Below are 22,443 nucleotides of genomic sequence, written 5' to 3' on the forward strand. Positions count from 1 at the left end.
CTTCTGGCAATTGACACCGGAGGAATTCCAAGTTAATTTCCTGTAGATACAGGACTTCTTGATTGCATGTGTGTGTGTGTGTGTGTGTGTGTGTGTGTGTGTGTGTGTGTGTGTGTGTGTGTGTGTGTGTGTGTGTGTGTCTGTGCATCTATGTCTGTATTCAGTGAAGTTAAGGATGTGTGGATTAACATGAATTTGTGAAAGTCACTCTATTGTTTGGTTTTATGTGTAATCTGTATGCTTGTGTAAATCAGGTTTAAGGAGGAAGTATATCTTCATAGCCATTCATCTGGAGAATGCAATGTTTTAAAACATTGGTTCTATTTATGAAAGGGCTACTGACAGTGGTAAGCCATAATATGGGTGGAAAACCACTGGCATTATATATTTCTTATTCATGTGTAGGCCCACAAAAGTAATCTTCAAGGTGGGTAGAATGACCTTGATAGGCTGTCTCCATGGCCTTGCTAAGTATTAATGATTATTATGGAGGAGTGGCCCATGCGAATTAGCCATGGGATTTCCACTGGAAATGCATGTGGGAAGGTATTTATACACCATAGGTTCATAAGTTCATAGGTAGGTACTAGGCTATTGGCCCTAGGGCCTGTATAAGCCTAGCCAAAAATGTACCCTGGATTTCGCCACCCAAGAAAATTATTTTCCTGTGCACCTGTCAAGCAGAGCCACAGAAGTGATCCCTGAGGTGAATTTCCTATTTCCCATCTAATCATCAAGATTTTTCATGAAGAATGCTAATGAGGAGCTCTGTTTGACATAGATAGGTAGTTTGTTCCAGAGTATGGGAAGTCTCTGGGACAGGAGTCTATCCCTCCAGCATGTTCTGTTTATTGTGGTGACAAGGTTTAGGTCCCTAGAGCATGTAGCTCAGAGGGATTGGGATTTCTTTAGGTGGAGCATATCCAACAGCTCTGGGTTTGACATAGCTTTGTATGTTAGGCAGAGATCACCTCTGAGTAGGTGATATGCGACGAATTAAAGCTGGAGTTTTTTGAGATGGTCTGCATAGGGCATCGGTTTGAGGCCAGTAATCCTCTTTGTGAGGTATTTCTGTGGCCTTTCCAGTTGTTGTAGATGTCTTGTGAGGTACATACCAAAAGGGGCGTTGTACTCTATAATGAGTCTAATGAGTGATAAGTAGAGGGGAACGATGACCTCTTTTTTTCTGGATGAGAAACCTTTTGTGATGAGGTGAGCCACGCAGAAGGATTTCCTGACCACTGTGGCGATGTGATTATCAAAGGAGAGACTACTGTCCACCTGTGTCCCAAGGTCTCATCACATTTTCAGCCTTAAGTAGACTACCAGCTATGTGGTAGTTCATGGGTACAGAGTTTTTACCAATGAGAATGACAATACACTTTTTGGCATTGAGCTTCAGGCCATGGCTTTGACACCAGGCATCTGTCTCAGTGAGGCCCTTTTGTAGTATGTCCACATCATTAAGAGTTTTGATTATGGCTCCTAGTTTGCAGTCATCTGCAAACTTTGTTAGCCAAAGACCTTCTGTGTTAGCCTGTACTTCAGAGAAGTAGATACCAAACAGGAGAGGACCCAAGACTGAACCCTGTGGTACTCCACTTGTCACTGGTCTGAAGTCAGATTTGGAGTCTGCTGCTTTCACATTGTGGGTTCAGTCCATGAGCCAGTTGGCAACCCATCTTGTGATGTAGGGATTTATACCTAGTTTAGTGAGCTTATCTATAATTCCAGAGTGGGGGATGGTGTTGAAAGCCTTGGTGAGGTCTAGATAAGCTGTTTGAATCACCTTACCCTTTTCTGTGGCTTTGGTGACTGCTTCAAAGAAGTCAATCAGGTTTAGGAGACATTATCTACCTTTTACAAACCTGAACTGGGTAGGGTCCAGAGTCTGGAGATTACTAATGTCTTTGTTTATGAGTTCCATGATGATATGTTCCATGGCCTTGCAGACCAGGCTCGTCAGGCTAATGGAGCACTAGTTCCCGGGGTCCATCGTGGCTCCCCCTTTGTGGAGTGGGATAACCGTCGTGGTGCACCATTCAGTGGGCACAAAGCCTGAGGTGAGGCTATGATTGAACATGGTACTTAAGTAGGGTGTCAGTTCATTCTGTAGTTTGTGTAGAACGCAGCCTGGGATATTGTCAGGTCCCATGGATGCTGTGTTCTTGGCTTTGGAGAGTGTGTTTTTTACCTGTGCAGCTGTGATTACAGGAACTTTGCATTCTTCCGGTATAGAGATGGGCCCTCTAGGGGGTGAAAGGAGGGTAAAGTTAGCACTGACCCTATCTGCCAGGATGTTGGCAATATCAGTTGGTTCTGTATATTTAGTGCTATTGTGCTGTAACTCAGAGCAGATCTGAGTGTTGCCATTGAGATTCTTGACATAGCTATAGAATACTTTGTGGTTGTCTTTAGAGTCAGTGGCAATTTTGTTTTCGTAACTAGCTTTGGAGGATTTTATGAGGGATCTCAGCTTCTTACTGAGGTTGACCAGGGAGTTTCTCCAGTCATGGGATTTTACTAGAGCAATTCTGTCAACCACTCAGGTGAATAAATTATAACAGCCAGTCGAGTCCTGCATTCACCTATTACTTCTAATATGCAGACCACATTGTAGGGAGCAGTGGGAGCATATTAATGTCTGCTTGTGCTGAAAGCATGTATGCTTGTCTGTAGAGGTATCAATAGTCTTGGATGACTGTGTATGCATGTTTGTGTGCGTGTGTGTGTGTGTGTGTGTGTGTGTGTGTGTGTGTGTGTGTGTGTGTGTGTGTGTGTGTGTGTGTGTGTGTGTATGCATGTGTGCGTGTGTGTGTGTGTGTGTGTGTGTGTGTGTGTGTGTGTGTGTGTGTGTGTGTGTGTGTGTGTGTGTGTGTGTGTGTGTGTGTACATGTAGCGAATTTGTCATACCTCTCAACACCCTCAAGATAAATGAGCAAAGCCTGTAATACTGGAAGCAACACTAGAACTAGATACCAAGGACACTTTTTGAAATATTACTCTAAGTCATTTAAAATATTACTGGAATAACTGGTTTTGGATCACAAAGCATTTTGAAACAAAAAGAAGTATGAAACTCTAATGTTTGGCATTACTGATTCACTGTAACTGCTTAAGATTTATTAAGGAAAGTGAAAATATTAGAAGCAAAATCAGGACATTTTGTCAGCATAGGGACAGCTGAGATGTGTGTGTGTGTGTGTGTGTGTGTGTGTGTGTGTGTGTGTGTGTGTGTGTGTGTGTGTGTGTGTGTGTGTGTGTGTATTTGTGTATTTGAATGTATGCATGTATGTGCGAGAGTGATTAGTGCTAGCTGTAAAACCATGCAATTCAAAAACATAAATTACCTGATAATGAGGTCTCTACTCATTTTGGCTAATTAAGTCTCTGCGAATGTGTAAAACCTCCACTTTTGGCCACAGCAGTTTATGCTAGCATGGGATTCTTCTGAATTCTAGCCATTATCTGTTATATTGTTAATACATTAACTGGGGTCATTTTTATTATTTTTTAATTAATAACCAAAGCAAACATGTACAATGCAATGCATCCAACAATTCTGAGTACAGCAGACTATGTGTTTTCCTATATGTGTCAGTTATACAAGCTGCAATATACAGTAGCTAAATATCATAGTCGTACGTTCATGGGTTCATAGGTGTGTACTAAGCTAATGACAGCTAGGGCCCTTTTAAGCCTAGCCATCCATCCCAAATCTCTGACAATTTCTAGTAACTTTAATAAGTGTAAGAAGGAGCTTGGTACAAGAAACATTTGCAAGTAGGGGCTTAGGAGATGAATCATTTACAGGCTGCCCAAGTCCATTAGCAACATTGGTGCCAAACCAGGGATAACTTTCCTGTTCCCCATCCATTTGTCCAAGTAACACTTGAATTGGGTTTGGTTGAACCTCTGCTTCACATGGACCAGGAATCTGTTCCAGATAAGTCATCATCTCTGGGATACATACCTGCCTCTCCAGCAGCCCTATTTATATCGCAGGCAAGGATTAATTCTTTAGAATGGGCAATTCTGGGGCTATTTGTTTTGTGAATATACAGGAGTTCTATCATGCCTTGAATGCCAGGCATAGATCTCCCCTCAACGACCTGTAGGAGACAAAATGCAGTGATAGGAACTTAAGGCTTTGTGTATAGGACATGTTACTGATGTCCTGCAGTTCTTTACGTAAGGAACCTCTGTGAACGTTCCAATAATTTGATGTGCCTGGTTAGGTACAAACCAAAGAGAGTACTGTACTCAATGATAGGTCTAAAACATGCTAAATATAGTGGAAAAATGACCTTCTTGGACCTAGATGCCATACCTTTGTTTACAAGTTGGACAACATAGAATAATTTCCTCTCTACCATAGACACTTAAGTGCCAAAGGTTAGATTACTGTCTATATTTGTCCCCAAGTCGCTAACTACTGGGTGTGTTGCCATATGATTGCCACCAAAGGTAGATGACTTATTGAAGGGTGCTATTATGCATTTTTTGGCATTTAGATTTAGTCCATGGCTGTCACAGAAATTATTTGCCTGTGTCATCCCTTCCTGTAGAACATTAGTGTCAGTAATAAATACTATGACTTCCCCTAATTTGCAGTCATCTACATATTTGGTCAGCCAGAGGCCCTTGACATTGGCCTTGACTTCAGAAAAGTAAATGCCAAAAAGGAAAATTTCCAGAACTGATCCATGAGGGACTCAGATCATGACTGGCCATTTTATAGAGGTGTACTCCCCAATCTTAGATTCCTGGGTCCTGTGTCTGAGCCAGCTGACTATCTACTAAGTGTCCTAAGGGTTTATACCTAGCCTATTGAGTTTATCAGCAATGTCCAAGTGGGTATTATGTTAAATGTCTTGTCCAGGTCAAGGTAGGCAGTGTGAAACATTTTGCCTTCAATTGTTGCTTTGGTTACCTTCCCAAAGAAGTCTGTCAGGTTGTGTAGGCATGACTGGCCCTTGACGACACCAATTTAGGTTAGATCCAGAGTCTGTTGGCTTCCTATGTCATTACTGATCATTTCCATGACAATTTTTTCCATGGATTTGCATATGAAACTCATGAGATGTATGGGTCTGTAGATTGCAGAGTCTGTAGATGGCTCACCTTTGTGCAGAGGGATGACTGTTGCTGTTCTCTGGGCATGGAATGCATTATCATGGAACTTATAAACAAAGACATTGGCAACCTTTAAACATGGGACCCCACCCAGTTTGGGTTTGTGAAGGGACAATCTTTTCTCCTGAACCTGATTATCTTCTTTGAATCAGTCTCCAGAGCTGTGGACGAGGGTAAGGTGGTCCACACAGCCTATCTGAAACTCGCCAAGACCTTCGACACCATCCACCACTCTGGAATGATAGATAACCTTACTAAGATGAGCCTAAATCCCTACATCACTCGATGGGATGCCAATTGGCTTACTGACAAAACCCTGACCATAATAGTAGTCGACTCCAAATCCAGCTCCAGACAAGTGACAAGTGGAGTACCTCAGGGTTCAGTCCTGGGACCTCTTTTTTTTGGCATCTACTTCTCTGAAGTACAGGCCAACACTAAGGGACTCTGGCTAACAAAGTTTGCAGATGACTGCAAACTGGGAACCATTATTGAATCCCCAAATGATGTGGGTATTCTACAAAAGGGCCTTACAGAAACAGATGCTTGGTGCCAGAGCCATGGGCTCAAGCTTAATGCCAAGAAATGAATAGTTATCCTCTTTGGGAAAAAACATGTACCTATGAATTACCACATAGGTGGCAGTACACTAAACACCGAAAGTGTGATGAGAGACTTAGGGACACAGATGGACAGTGGTCTCACCTTCGATAACCACACCATCACAACAGTCAGGAAATCCTTCTATGTGGCACACCTCACCACTAAGGGCTTTTCATCCAGAAAAAAGGAGGTCATTGTCCCACTGTACTCTCCCTCATCAGACCCATTATAGAGTGCAACGCCCCATTTGGTGTGTACCTCACGAGACATCTTCAACAGCTGGAAAGGCCGCAGACATACCTCACTAAAAGAATCACAGGCCTAAAGCAGAAGCCCAATGTTGACCATCTAGAAAAACACCAGCTATACTCTGTGGCATATCGTCTACTCAGAGGCGATCACTGCTTAACATACAAGACCATGTCAAACCCTGAGTTGTTGGACATGCTCCACTTAAAGAAATCCCAATCCCTCAGAGCCACATGCTCCAGGGATCTAAACCTTGTCATCACAATGAACAAAACATGCTGGAGGGATGGGTTCCTGACCCAGAGACTCCCCATACTCTGGAATAGACTGCCCATACATGTCAAGCAGAGTGCCTCATTGGCCGTCTTCAAAAGGAGCTTTGACGATTGGATGGGAGATAGGAAATTCTACCCGGGTATCACATCAGTCACCCTGCTAGACAGTGGTCCAGGGAAGTAAATATTGTGGGCAGAAATATCCAGGGAGTTGTTATGGCTAGGCTTGTATAGGCCCTAGGGCTGATAGCCTAGTACCAACTTATGAACCTATGAACCTATGAGGCACAAAGCCTGTTTCGAGTCTATGTTTAAATAGAGATTCCAAAAAGCCTGATAGGTCATGTTTTGTACTATTTAGAAGACATTCTGATATACTGTCTGGGCCCATCAATGCAGTGCTCTTGGCCTTAGAGAGAGCAGTGATGACCTGTTCCCAGTAATAATAGGGGGAGTTATATTTAATGATGTTTTCCGAGGGGGCAGGTAAAGTTAGAGCTGAATTTATCTGCCAGTAGGTTTGCTATATGCTCTGATTCACTTATATTGGTTACTTTAACAAAGAGCTGTTCACATATTTGTGTATTGCCTTTAATGTTGTGGATATAGCTAAATAATGTGGTTGTCCTTGGCCTGGGAGGCCAAGTTTACATCAAATTTTGATTTGGTAGACTTTATTTATCCTCAGAGGTGTTGGTTTAGTTTGATGAGAGTGCTTTTATCCTGTTTGGTGCTGCACATCCTAATTTTTGCCATGTTTTTCCCCCTTCTGTTTGCAGCCTTTGATGTTGTGATTCCACCAGTGTGGTTTGTTTATTTATTTATTTGTTTATTTTTTAGTTAATTTTGTACTTATTCCTGGAGGATATAGCTGCATCTATACAGCTGTTAATATGCTTGTATAGTATTTCTGTAAACAGTTCATTGTAGACAGGAGTGTTGTCTGGGTTTATGGGGGCTTGGAATTTTCTATTTATCACTTAATAGTAAAAAGTTTTCCTTAGAGTAGTTCCTGAATATTCAATTGTTAGCTGGGGTTCCAAGTTTTATTTTTACTTTAAAGGAGACTGTTTTGGTGTTTGACTTTATCAGAGTGGACATTACAGTAGGTGGTGTGCAGTGCTGTCCCATATAAGTGAGAACCAAATCTAGTATCTTTGCACCCCCTGGTCAGTATATTGAAAATCTGGTTCAGGGAGTTTGAATTTAAAAATCTAGGAATTTCTACACTTGTATGTTTGGTGTCATATATGAGTCCCAGTTAAGAGTTGAGTAATTAAAGTTGCCTGTGAATATGGTATTGGGTTGGATGGTAAATGTTTCCAGTAAGCTTAAATATGTTGTATGGGTTTCCTGCATCATAAAGTGGGACCTAAAGCTTGTAAGGAAATGGTGCTGGATTTTACCTATGGTGATTTTAGTGTGAAGAAGCTCAAGAGCATTGTCCTGTTTGCCCAGCTTTGAGGTATATTTAATTTTGATATAAATCAAGACACCTCCTGCTTTAGTCCCTGCCTGTGTAGTAGCTGGTCTATCTGTGTGGAGGGCACTATAGCCTTGCACTGCTTGTCTGCTCTCTGTGGCTTTAAACCATATCTCAGTTACTACACAAACATCAGCTTTCCCTAAGGTGAGGAAAGCTTGTAGGGAGTGGTCTTTCTTGTTTAGATTCCTAGCACTGAGCACTAACACCTTTAGATTTTCTTAACTTGAGTTGCTATGTCAGAAATAATTTCCATTTGGTATTATGTCAGAAGTACTATCAGTTTGGTATTATGTCAGAAGTACTTTCAGTTTGGTATTATGTCAGAAGTACCTTCAGTTTGGTATTATGTTAGAAGTACTTTGTTTGGTATTATGTCAGAAGTACCTTCAGTTTGGTATTACGTCAGAAGTACCTTCAGTTTGTATTATGTCAGAAGTACCTTCAGTTTGGTATTATGTCAGAAGTACTTTCAGTTTGGTATTATGTCAGAAGTACCTTCAGTTTGGTATTATGTCAGAAGTACCTTCAGTTTGGTATTACGTCAGAAGTACCTTCAGTTTGGTATTACGTCAGAAGTACTTTCAGTTTGGTATTATGTCAGAAGTATCTTCAGTTTGGTATTACGTCAGAAGTACTTTCAGTTTGGTATTATGTCAGAAGTACCTTCAGTTTGGTATTATGTCAGAAGTTCTTTCAGTTTGGTATTATGCCAGAAGTACCTTCAGTTTGGTATTACGTCAGAAGTACTTTCAGTTTGGTATTATGTCAGAAGTACCTTCAGTTTGGTATTATGTCAGAAGTACCATTTGGTATTATGTCAGAAGTACTTTCAGTTTGGTATTATGTCAGAAGGACCTTCAGTTTGGTAGTATGTCAGAAGTACTTTCAGTTTAGTATTATGTCAGAAGTATTCTCAGTTTTGTATTATGTCAGAAGTACCTTCAGTTTGGTATTGCCAAAAAAGGCATTGTGGGGGAGGACAATGATTGAGCTACAATTCGAAAGCCTAGAGGGGAGAGATGTAGACCATCCCTGGCAAAGTGGTGTTATCTCCTTCCATGCTGACAAATATTGCACCCTCTTAGAATAACAACAGAAACTAAGCCAATTATTAAAGCCATTTATCTTCTGTTAGAATTGTGGCATTATCCATGGAGAAGGCAAAATGCTGCTCAGTGCCATATTGGTACTTGTGATTCAAAGACCAGAATGCATGCATAATTTGGCAAATCCTGGCCCCCTGATAAGTAACTGACCATGACTTTCTCCTTACTCAGCCTGGTGAATGGGACATCAGTGTGTCTCACAATGGAGCCTTCAAAGAACAGAATGTTGGATTGTGTGGTGGCTTGCCTTATGGACTTAGAAGTAAAGGTTCCATAAGATGTGGCTGTGATGATGTGGGCATTGTTTTGTTAGAGTGCATTTGGGGCTGCTGATGGTTTTTGTTTTGTATATTTGTCATAGAGCCAGTAAACATGCAAAAAGACTTTCCTTTTAACATACCTGTAATATCACCAAAAGGGCTTCATGCAATGTGTTGATAAGTAATAGTATGAGTTACTGATGAAGATAATTCCCACACAGGTGTTAATTACACAAATATAAAAGGTAGTTCCCGCAAAAGGCAAGACTGGTCCACTAAAGAGTGTATACTTAGTGAGAAGCTTTCCCTGCAATACATAAAATCTCCTTAGCTAATGGGTTATCTGAGAAGGAAATTTACCAGTTTTGGTTACCGCAGATGTGACTGCAGTAGCTAGTCATACTAAAATATGTAGCTTTCTGGCGAGAGATCAGCTTTGATCTATTAGGATATGTCATAAGAACCGAGAGATTGGAAAGAATTTTACTCTAGCAGGGGAAGCAAGTGTGTTACTTAACAAAGATGTCATAGTATTTGGCTGTCTTAAAACTTACATTGTAGGCCTGCTAATATATTACCAGAAGTTTCACAGAGTCATTTGAGATATAGTTCATCTGTACAATTTTTGAGGACATGCAATATCCATTCTAGATTAAAAAAAACAGCATCCTTTTACTGGTCAAGAAATATTTATAGTCTGCAGGAGGAGAACTAGTATGTCCATGAAATGGTCTAGAACAGAACCCGTGTTCTTTGGTCTCAGTAATAATGTAGGATATGCTGTTGTATTTGACTGTAGTTTCAATGTTCTTTCTTGCTTTGGTCAGAACAATCAAAAATAATTGTTTCATTTATGGGTGCATATCCTTCTCCTCCCACGTATCTTTAAACAGTATAGCTAGTTTGGGTTTAAGCCATTTCCTAGCAATTTATACATTAAGGGTATAATCTATGTAGTCCAGGGATTTTGCTTTTGGAACTAACCCCATGTAGATTTCAAAATCTTTTTCATTGTTAACTGTGGACAACATCCTTTTATAGTCCTCTCTGGTGATTTACAGGAAATGAAAATATTCCAGAAACTTCCTAGTGTGAGAAAGGGCTAAACTGGAAGAAGAAGGTTAGAGGAATAAAGGCAGAGATAAATGATTTAAATATTTAGATAATCTACAGTTTGTAATGCATCTATTGATGACTTTGACAAAGGTAACATTATGGGTTGTTTGTCTCTCATATAATAATCACTCTTGCCATTTCTGTGAAATATTCTTATGTGTTCACACTTTCAGAGTTGTTCATTCAAAGATTTAACTAATGTCATCTTCATCAGGGATAATGTCATAGCTGTTTAATCATGATGTATGTGACTAGTCAGCCTAAATAGCATCTTTCTGCAAGCATCTCAGGGTAGGATGAATTTTGCTTCAGTGGCCTTTATCTTAGGCCACGGCAAAATCTGCTTCCAGGGCCTTTATCTAATGTTGTTGTCTTTCAGCTTTTCCTGGTTAGGGGTCGCCACTGTGGAACTCAAGTCCGCTAATGATTGGCAGTAGATTTTCATGAACGCCGAGGTGCCAGCTCGATGTTCACCCTTCAATGCAGGCACGCCCATTTACGCATGTCTCTCTCCACATATATACAGTTTATATATTTCTGCTTACATTCACTTTCAGAGCAATACCCAGATATGAATGCAGTATCAATAGGTCTGCTATATTTTCTATTTCTATTTAAACCTTTTTCACAGCATAGGTATGTTTATCCAAAATGCATGCACACACACACACTCACACACACACACACACACACACACACACACACACACACACACACACACACACACACACACATACACACACACATATATATATATATATATATATATATATTTTTTTTTTTTTCCCTTCAATTTGCAGTTAATGCCTAGAGTTTTTATTATTGTTTCTGTGGTCTCAATGTATATGTTCTGTATAATTGCTGACTTATTCACTCCTTGGTTATTGTTCTGTTTTCCTCCATCTGACCAATAAACAAGCAAATCAGCAATACATAAATAGATTCTGGGTCTTTCTTTGAAAACAATCTTTTCCACGTTACACAAAGTAAAAAAAACAGCACTAGAAGCCATCACTTTTAAAAAAAGTTAATCTGAAGGATCTGTCACACCCTTAAGAACTACTTATAACCCTTCCTTACACGTGTCTTGGAGAAAAGAGTGATCATATACAGATTGATTCTTATTCTACATAGGGCTCATTTTCGAAGTTTCAGAAGAAAAAATGTATTCCTTCTAATACCAAACACTTCAGAGTGATTGAGAGAAATATATTCCTCTTTCTCTGGATTGTAGAGATATTCAGGGTCAGCTTTAATGTGGTAAGGGTACTACTTAAAATTAACATACTGCAGCTTGTTATATTACATATTTTATTTGGTTCTGATATGCATTTACTTAATTGTCTACTAGCTATGATATTTACTAGGACCTGTCCGTCATTGTGAAGCAAAGTTCTTCCCTGAACTTGTTCAAGCATAACTTGGACCAGTGAATGTGGAACTGAAAATTTACTTCTGGTCTAGCACCTGTTTCTCTAGAAGAAAGGTATAGTTAGTAAAGGCATAACAACTCATGCTCAAGTAATTTTGCCACACTTTATTTACTCCCAAAAAAAGCCTATGGCATCGAATCTGAGCAACACAAGTGGGAAGCATTGCTAGGCTTAAAAAAGGCCCTTTAGGGTCAAGAACCTTGTAATCACATATGAACCTTTCACTTGCTCATTGTTTAACATGTTGTTTCATGCCATTTTATAAAATGTAATGGCTGTACTGCACTGCATTTTATAACTTAGCATATTTGTATTTACCCTGACACCCATGAAAGTCTGAGACTGCAAGAGAATCACAATGCTAAATAAAGACATCTCATGGCCATGAATAAATGCATTTGCACTAACACTATAGAACTGTTAGAAGTTTATCTTACAATATTTAATGCCTTGGGCTAGCAAACTGCAATAAATGTTCACCCTTGAAAATATTTGGCACACTTCTAACCTACATTGCCACTGGAAATGAAGTCCTAAATACAGCTGCTTTCATAAACTTGTCTGTTTATTTAAACAGTTTCTTTCATAGCGGTATAATCCAGTTTTGCAACATCGATCAAGTATCTTAATAGCCACAACAAACACACAGCAGCAGTTCTAAGCCTTAAGGGGACTACAAAATATCAAATGAATTAAACATAATTATACCTGAAATGTAACAATAATAATATTAAACCATCTTAATTACAATGTCTTCACCACATCCATTAATCTTGGCACTTGTTGAGACATTAAACAGACTTTTAAATAAAGGTTCCTTTCCTCACAATTTTCCCAGATTATGTTTTTATTAAAAATCTGTCAGCCACAAATGGTGGACATGCTCAGATTTAGCATCTGCCTCGTACTGTGCCAGTAGTGACATTATCAGTAATCTAAAGCTTGGTGTAAGCCTCAAAGCCTCCTTGATTGCATAAGAGCTGACCCTTGTGGAAACTGAATGCCAGATGATTTAGCAAAATAGCATATGCATTTACCATGTAATGATTATTTACCCATTAAATGAAACAGAGAACATAACATGTACATCAGATTGCGGTTTATAGTTTTATACCTGCTACATGCTCCTGTTTAGGGAACTGAATATGACTGTAGATGTACTATTAAACATCCATTTAAACTCTATTGACATACATAGGTAAAGCATTTATTAATGGTTGCTTTTGTGGCATAATTGTCTGGCCTAGACTCTGGCATATTGTGGCTGCTGACTTCTGAACAATGCATAACATTATTGCAATTCATTTTGTAAGAAATGAAGCTTATGATTTTGTTGGCTGAGTTATGCTTAATGTCTATCACACTTGCTTAACTATCCATTTTTTTTTTGTTTATTTATACTACTTAACTAACAAACTTTCTTCAGCAATGACCTGGAGTACAAAGCAGAAACAGTATGTAATGCAGTTACAATAATCAATGCATTGTGACTGAGCCATAATATCAATACTTGAAACATAACGATGCAAACTTTTAATAGTGTATTAATTACTGTGGTATATCATTGTAGATGTGCATTTTGTAGATATAATGGTGTAATGCTTATAATCTTGCACTCAGACACTCAAGGTTCAGGGTTTTTTTCCTGACGTCTAATCACTGTCCTGCAGAGTTTTCAAGTTCTCCTTGTGATTGTGTGGAGTTTCTCCCATTTCCTAAATACTTTCCAGCCATTTCTACCTCAAAGCAGGATCTGTTTCAAACCCAGCCTTCACATTTAATATTCATGGTCTGTCAACAGGAGCAGCCAGAAATAAATGTTATATGCAGCAGCATAGATACTAAGTGGAAACTAGCAGAAAAGAGTCATAATGGACAAACTGATTATGTCATTAACTTTAGTGTACAGCATTTTCTAGACAGCAGAACATGAACTCCAAACTGTATGCTCAGTATCAGTGCTATAAATACATTATCTAGGTTTTTTTGGTCACATCAAGTAATATTGCAAAAGGGGCATGTGCATTTGCTAGTACTAAGTGGGTTAAGGACTCATTCCACTCCTACCCACCTACTCCTACCTACACTAGGATGCCATGATAATAGTTGGGAGGCTCTGCACCCCTACTAGTCAGTGTGTGCCTACCATGGGGTTGATAGTTCTGCTGTGTGAAACCTGGACAAAAAAAAATTCAACTTGTCAACAATCAACTAAAGAACATAACTGTAAATAGAGGCTCACTGATGGGATGCAGCTAGGTAGTGGATGACAGGATGGTAAGGGAGATACTGGATATTATGTACATCCAGGATACATAGTGGAATGGCAGTCCTCTGAGGTCTGCTGACCTGGGCAGTTCATCTGACACTCCATCAACACAAAGTTGAGAAGCAAAACAAAAAAAGAAATGTACTCTACTCTGCTCAAAGCTTACAAAACTGTAACAAGCTGCTTGTCACATTTATTACACACTTAATACTTCAGTGCTTCAGCCATGGCTGAAAATGCAGTATCAGCATTGATTTATGAAGCCATGTGGCTTCAAAAATCAGTCCCAGTACTGCACTTCCACACCATCCATATCTGCTGATCTTGCACCCATCACTCTGCACCCATGGCAGCTGCCTCCTTCTCCCAGCCCTAATTACAGTGTTGGGACAACGGTCTGGAGTATACTATTCAGGGGAAAAACAAACTGAAAATGTGAGTGCATTATGGAGAAATAAAGTTTTCTGAATACAGTAAAGCATGTCATTAAAGACAGTGACAAATTCATGTCAGTCAGAATCCAGAGTAAAGGTAAAGCCTTCATACTCCACACCATGGCTGTGCTAGTGAGAAAAAGAGGGTGGTCAGGTAGCAGCTGCAAGACATCCTTGATGAAGAAGGACAAAATAAGTTGGCCTTCATAATTTAACACGAGTGCTTATACTGAGACAGATAGAACAGGATATTAGGATCATCCGGGTCCACATGTTTGGTATAAAAGGAATAATGAAAGAGAGGTCATTCTAGACTTCTATTTGGTTACTGGCTTAATAGTTACAAATGTATGGCTCACCAAGAGAGGCAGCCACAAGTTCATGTAAAGGAGTCCTCAGCATGCAATTAATTTGGAGTCATATTGGAAACAGTAAAGTCATACTAAGTGATATGGTCAGCCCTGAGCATAAACCACTGGTGGCCGCAATCAGTCAACCATCAAAAAAGTCTCTAAAATCAGCCATAACTAGGATGAAGACAAGGAAGTTTACTGGAGTGAAGGTACAGGAGTTCAAGGAAATACTCATAGCTCTAGCACTTCAAGAAGAAAAAGAGGAAGTAGGAGGAGCCAAAGAAGAATGGTGGCATCTCAAACAGCATGTGTGAAGACTATAGAACAGACATTTTGCCAAGCCAACTATGTTAATGAGGTACACAAGGAAAGCTGATGGCAGAAATAAGAAGTTATGGAAATAAAGAAGGAAATCAGGAAAAATGTGAGATACAAAAGACAGACCAGGATAAAAAGAAATACTGATTGTTAAACAAAGAGACTAAGAAAGCAGCTCTAATGATGAAGAACAAGGTGTTAGAAAAACTCTACCAGCTTCTGAAAAGTGGTTCAGCAAATAGCACAAATCAGGCTACAAGGCATTAACAGAAAGATGAAGTTAGTCAGCAGATACCACTCATGTGGGGCATAAAAAGCAGCCTTTCCACCAGCTTACAGTGCATCAAAGGCAGACAGAAGACATAGTTCAAGAAGCTTCTGAATGAAAAAAAAATGCAGAAGCTGTACTGCTACATGAAAGAGAATGCAGAATTCACTGTAGAGGAAGTATGACGTGGACTATGAAAAATGGAGTCAGAAAAGTGGTATGTTTGGAAGAAGCCACGGCAGATAAAATCAAGATTTTGTGCACATTAGGGCAAACCTTACTTCTGAGGGTACTCAATCTTTTATGGAGCATACCTCTCAACTGTACAGATTTTCACAGACTGTCCAGATTTTTGCTTCATATTTTTGGTCCTTTTTTTCATCAAATTGCAGGTTTCTGGCAAATTAGTGGCAAATCATTAAAGACTGAAGTTAGAAAATAATGACAGATATTTGAGTTTCAGACTTCAAACCCTTCAGAAAATTCATTCTAATGCAAACCCTGTTATTCTATCAACTTGCTAGGTTTGTAAGAGAAATATTTAAAAATACTCCCAATTTTTTGGGCCTTTGTCCCACTTTTATTTATGGCTTTGTCCAGATTTCTTGCTCTAAAAAGTTGAGAGGCATGGTATGGAGAGAGAGAGAGAGAGAGAGAGGCAAATCACAAATGATTGGTGAATAAGCATTAGAGTCCCAGTGTGTCCAAAAATAAAAGGGGATATTCACAAATGAGGACAGTACAGAGGTGTCAAACCTCTGTTGCACTTTGAGAAAGTGATGGCAGGAGAGTGACTAATAAATGAAAACACAGAGTAGAAGAAAGTAAGATGAGAGATGAGCAGTTTAGATTCATGTCAGGATGCAGTACAACCAACATGATGTTTATAGTGAAGCAGTTATTGGAAAAGAAGCTGGAGATGAGGAAAGATCACACATGTGAATTTTAGATTTCCCCCAAGATATAACATGGTCCCAAGAAGGCCGATTTGGGCAGGCCCAGGATGCTATGATATCCTAGGAATATGGATATAATTAATAGAGGCTATGTACTAGAACCCAATGACAAAGTTAAAATAATATTCATACTCAAAGAGGGGGGATTTATAGGAAGAAGAAGTGCATTAGAGATCATCATAAACCTTTCAGGTTCATACTGTTGATATACTACATCAGCAATCAGGTTGGGGGGGGGGGGTACAAGCAGACTCTGAATATGAACTCCAGCAAATGATAGGGGACCGGGATATAAAACTGAATTAATGGAAGGAAACTAAGTACAGACAAGATAGTGGTCATGCCATCAAAAGGGAGAATCCAAAGAAGCTGAAAACTGAGATAGAAGGACACATAATGGAGCAGGTCAAACACTTCAGGTATCTGGGAGGTGTCATTGATAAGAAGGAAAAGGGAAGTTTGAATTAAGTGGTCAAGGCTAGAATTAGGGGTTCTGCAGCTAACTGCCACAATGTGTTGGCAATGCAGTATGACAGAAGAATGAAAAGGAAGCTGCAAAGTAAAACATAAGCAGTACAAAACAGTAGTGTGACCAGTGCTTGGGTATGGCAAAAAAACATTGGTGATAAAGACAGGGCAGCCAAGGAGGCTTAAAGAAATGAAGACAAAGTGTCAGAGACAATTTGCAGGATGCATACTATGGAACAGACAAAGTGAAGTTGGCAGATCAATTCAGTGCCAACTTCAGCCCCCTCTCACCCCCTAAATGGCTCAGATCAATACTGGAAGATTGCCAAATTCCGGTAATAACAGCCACACAGGTAAAAAAAACACACTGATGAGCCTGATCTGCAAGGCCATGGAGCGTATTATCATGGAACTTATAAATAAAGACATTGGCAACCTTCATACACAGGATCCCACCCAGTTTGGGTTCGTGAAGGGCCGATCTTGTTTCCTGAACCTGACTGACTTCTTCAAATCAGTCTCCAGAGCTGTGGACGAGGGTAAGGCAGTTCACACAGCCTATCTGAACCAGCCTTTGACACCATCCCTCACTCTAGAATCATAGATAGACTTACTAATCTGAGCATTAATCTCTATGTCACTCAATGGGTTGCCAACTGGTTTACTGACAGAACCCACACTGTAAAAGTAGCTGACTCCAAATCCATCTCCAGACAAGTGACAAGTGGAGTACCTCAGGGTTCAGTGCTGGGACTGCTCTTTTTTGGCATCTGCTTCTCTGAAGTACAGACCAACACTAAGGGACTCTGGCTAACAAAGTTTGCAGATGACTGCAAACTGGGAACCATTATTGAATCCCCAAATAATGTGGATACTCTACAAAAGGGTCTTACAGAAACAGATGCTTGGTGCCAGAGCCATGGGCTCAAGCTCAATGCCAAGAAATGTATAGTTATCCCCTTTGGGAAAAAACATGTACCACATAGGTGGCAGTACACTAAACACTGAAAGTGTAATAAGAGACTTAGAGACACAGGTGGACAGTGGTCTCACCTTCGATAACCACATCGCCATAACAGTCAGGAAATCCTTCTATGTGGCACACCTCATCACTAAGGGCTTTTCATCCAGAAACAAAGAGGTCATTGTCCCACTGTACTCATCCCTCATTAGACCTATTATAGAATACAATGCCCTGTTTGGTATGTACCACTCAAGACATCTGCAACAACTGGAAAGGCCGCAAAAATACCTCACTAAAAGAATCACAGGTCTAAAGCAGATGCCCTACACTGACCACCTTAAAAAACTCCAGCTATACTCTGTTGCATATCGTCTACTCAGAGGCGATCTCTGCTTAACATACAAGGCCATGTAAAACCCAGAGCTGTTGGACATGCTACACTTAAAGAAATCCCAATCTCTCAAAGCCACACGCTCCAGGGATCTAAACCTTGTCATCACAATAAACAAAACATGCTGGAGGGATAGGTTCCTGACCCACAGACTCCGCAGACTCTGGAATACACTGCCCATATATGTCAAGCAGAGCTACTCTTTGGCCCATCTTCAAAAGGAACCTTGACGATTGGATGGGAGAAAGGAAATTCACCCCAGGGATCACATCAGTTGCCCTGCGAGACAGGAGTCCAGGGAAGTAAATCGTGTGGAAAGAAATAGCCATGGAATTGTTATGGCTAGGCTTGTATAGGCCCTAGGTACAATAGCCTAGTACCAACCTATGAACCTATGAACCTATGAATGAGGAAATCAGACCACAAGGCAAAGTAGTCCAAGTTGGAGAGCAGGTCAAGAACAGTGGATTACAGTGATTCAGTCACGTGTGCAGAAAAAGCAGAAGATTTAGGAGACACAAAAAAAGAAAGAGGAGATGAAGACATCAGCCAGAAGGTGAATAACTGTCAAGGAAGGGGAGGGGAGGGTCATTACACTGAGAGAGGTGGAGACAATTAATGTGACACTTTATGTCTGTGTAAAATGGGGAAAAAGTGTGTGTGTGTGTGTGTGTGTGTGTGTGTGTGTGTGTGTGTGTGTGTGTGTGTGTGTGTGTGCATTATTTTTTGCCCTCTGTCACAGCTCAGTTTGGTGCATCGGACATGGCCTGGAGCTCTTTTTTGATTTTCTGCTTTAAACGTTTCCCATCATCAGTCCATCTAACTCCTTTGAATGAGGGAGCCAAAATTGCAGTTATACAGTAAAATTAAAGAATTTGGCAAAAGACATTTTAAGACCTTTTGTTAACTATGGAGTTATACTGTGCTGTAGTCTTACTCAGCAGTTAGCGCAGTACTTGGTAAACTTTAGCACTGTGCTGACTTGCATTACACTATTATAAAGATAAGCTTCATTACATTCTCATTTCCCCAAAAGTGCAGCATAGATTCAGTAGTAATGTCTGAAAAGGCAAATAATCTGCAAGTTACACCACATATTTGCTAAAAAGACACCAATCAACTGCCAAAATGTAACATGTCTGTATGACTTTTCTGTCTAATTCTTCTCAGTCACAGATTCACTATGACACCCTGTTGTTGTGAATGGATTTTTTCTTGTTCAAGGGTTTTCATCCTCCTCATAATCATCATTACCATCATCATCATCATGAAAAGCAACAATCCTTTTTTTTTTTTACATTTATTTTTCTACAAGAGGTTAGGGTGTCGTATCATCTGCTGGCACATCTCCAGATTCAGTGGCACTCTACTAACTTCTTCAGCAGTCCTGCCTCACTCTCACATGTCTTCTGTCACAGTATCCATCCATCCCTCTGTTAGCCACAGGTCTTTGTCAGTGACTTGTGTGATATCAGAAAAGCTGTTTGTTTTATTTTATTTTATGTTATTATATTTTCATTTTACACTTTGCTGGCTTCTTTTTACGGATGACCTGAGTTGGTATTGTTGCACCAGTCATGCCACAGCCCTTTGACTCCCATTTGTTAAAACTGACACATATTATTTTATAAAATGTACATAGTTGTTATGAGTTTGAAGGGGAAGATTATATTCTGCTAATTATTATCTTGACTATTATGACATCTGTTATGATTTATACATTAGTAGCATAAGGATGTTTTCAATTAAACCAGTAAAAAATGTAGAAATTAACTGGACTTCAATGTGAATAAAATACCATTACTTTTATTAATTAAAACACTTCACATAAGCTCTTTCATCTCTCATGGAGACTTCTTTGGATAAAATACACTCACATTCATCATTTTATTTATAAACTAGCTGAAGTTTATCAACCAATCATGAAATGCTGGTAATTAAAAAATGCCCTGTGTTAAAGGTGTACAAAGCATCTATTCCAGTCACAAGAACTTGCAAAAACATTTTTCAAAATAGAATGAACTATAAAAATAAATAAAAAAATACACAAAAATCATGATGAATTCCTTTAAAATGTATGTTAGCAAATCTGCTTTTTCACTCAGTATAAGTCTGAGAGAAACTTGGTTGTTCAGACCTGGGGGGGGGGGGGGGGGGGGTGATGCATTTAGTTGCAACTGCCTGCCAGACAAGTTCTCTTTTTAGTAAATGTCTTTGCCAATCACCGCACCTGGAATGAATCTGCACATTTTCCAGTGTACCAAAGCTAAACTTAACAAAATTACTACACACAACAGAGTGTCTGTACAATGCATTAACTTCCTTTTTCTTCCTGATCTCATAAAGGTGCTCATAAATTCTTGATTTCACAGCTCTCTCTGTCTTTCCAATATAGTATCCTGAGCAACTGTCACATTTAGCTAGGTACACTAGTTTGTTGGTATTACAATTCCCTTTCACAGAGGAAACCTTGGTGTGCAAAACATTATCCAAAAACATTGTTTTCTCTTTCATAATGTGCATACAATATGCACAAATACCACAAGATGTGGTACCAGTACCAACATTTTTGTCTGTTTGTTTAACATTTTCTAAGATATGTTTAAAGTTCCTACCAGTTTTGCTTACAAAAAGGGGTTTAGGCCCAACCAACTGGAAAACTTTATTATTAACCTTAAAATACTCTAGTTCTTCTTTATAACTTCCCTAATCTCTTGGGAATAAACATTATGTTCTAATACTAGGGCTTTTTTGTATTTGTTGTCTCCCTTATTCCTATTTTGATTAGTAAAATCCATCCCTAACAGGGGTGGATACTTGCTACCCCAACCTTTCCTAACTTCTTCAAAAATACTATCCACCATCTTCTGGGGATATTTCCTTTCCATAAACATTTTCTTCAGTATGTCAAACTCCTGGTCTAATTATTTAATATCAGAGGTCATTCATGCCATCCATATGGCCTGACCCTTTACCAATCCTTTCTTCTGATGGTATGAATGGTTACTACTGCAGTGCAAGTATGCATTACAAAAGGTTTCTTTCCTATATAGGTTGGAAATGAATTTATTATGCCATTGGGAAATCTTAACTTCCAAGTAACTAATACTCAGAATTCCCAGGAATGTGTAAACTTAAAGTAACCACTGCTACCATTCAAATGTTTCATAAACTCACTAATTTGGTCTACTGTACCATCCCACAGAATAAAATATCATCCAAAAACCTCACATAAAGCTGTAGGTACCTGGCAAAGGAACTCTTCAGAATAAATTCATCCTCCCATCCCAGCATGACAATGTTGGCATAGGTGTGGGGCACAAGCTGCCCCCATCACAACTCCTCTGATTTGCTGGTAAAATTCACCTTCAAAATGGACAAAATTATTGTTCAAAATAAGTTCCATCAGCTCGACTAAGAGTCTAATCCTGTCTTCTGAAAGGGAAAAAAATTATCGCATGGAATTGTAAAAAAGTTCCATCCCCTCAAGTTTAGGAATACTAGTAAAGAGGTCCACTACATCAATAGTAAGGAAAATAAGCCCTTCCTTCCATAAATCCTGTTTTAATTTTCCTAAAAAATTCCCAAGAGTTTTTCAGGAGATAGGGGATCTTAGTCACTACTTTTTTACACCATTTGTCCACACAAATTGCCAAGAGTTGAGTCTTACTCCCCCTAGTAGTCACTGTAGGTCTAAAAAAGGTTTGTCAACATTTTTGTGAACGTTTGGTGTACCAAAAATATTCAGTATCACTGGCTTTTTCTGTTGTAAAAATGTGTAGGTATCCACATCTATCCTATTTTCTAAAAGGTATTCTTTTAAGTAAAATCCAACCTTTGACAGGCTATCGTAATCTCATTTTTCAAAACAAGGGAATAGGTATCAGTATTGTAAAGGATGGAGGTCAGGTATTTTTATTTATTTTTTTATAGTTCATTCTATTTTGAAAAATGTTTTTGCAAGTACTTGTGACTGGAATATGTGCTTTGTACACCTTTAACATGGAATGTTTTAATTACCAGCATTTCATGATTGGTTGATAAACTCCAGCTAGTTTATAAATAAAATGATGAATGTGAGTGTATTTTATCTGAAGAAGTCTCCATGAGAGATGAAAGCGCTTATGTGATCTGTTTTAATTAATAAAAATAATAGTATTTTATTAACGTTGAAGTCCGGTTGATTTCTAAATTTTTTACTGTTTTTTTGAAGTTTGGGCCGTTGTTTTACTCAATTTTATGTTTTCAATTAAACTGTTTAATAACTAATATGCAATCTATAATCTAGATCATGTAAAACTGTAAAATGTACATTTCTCTCATAATTGCTACTACATCTACTAATTGCTACTGTACAG

The sequence above is a fragment of the Protopterus annectens genome, chromosome 7.part0 (genome assembly GCF_019279795.1).
Source record: "Protopterus annectens isolate FY-2018-M chromosome 7.part0, PAN1.0, whole genome shotgun sequence".
Taxonomy (NCBI): Eukaryota; Metazoa; Chordata; order Ceratodontiformes; family Protopteridae; genus Protopterus; species Protopterus annectens.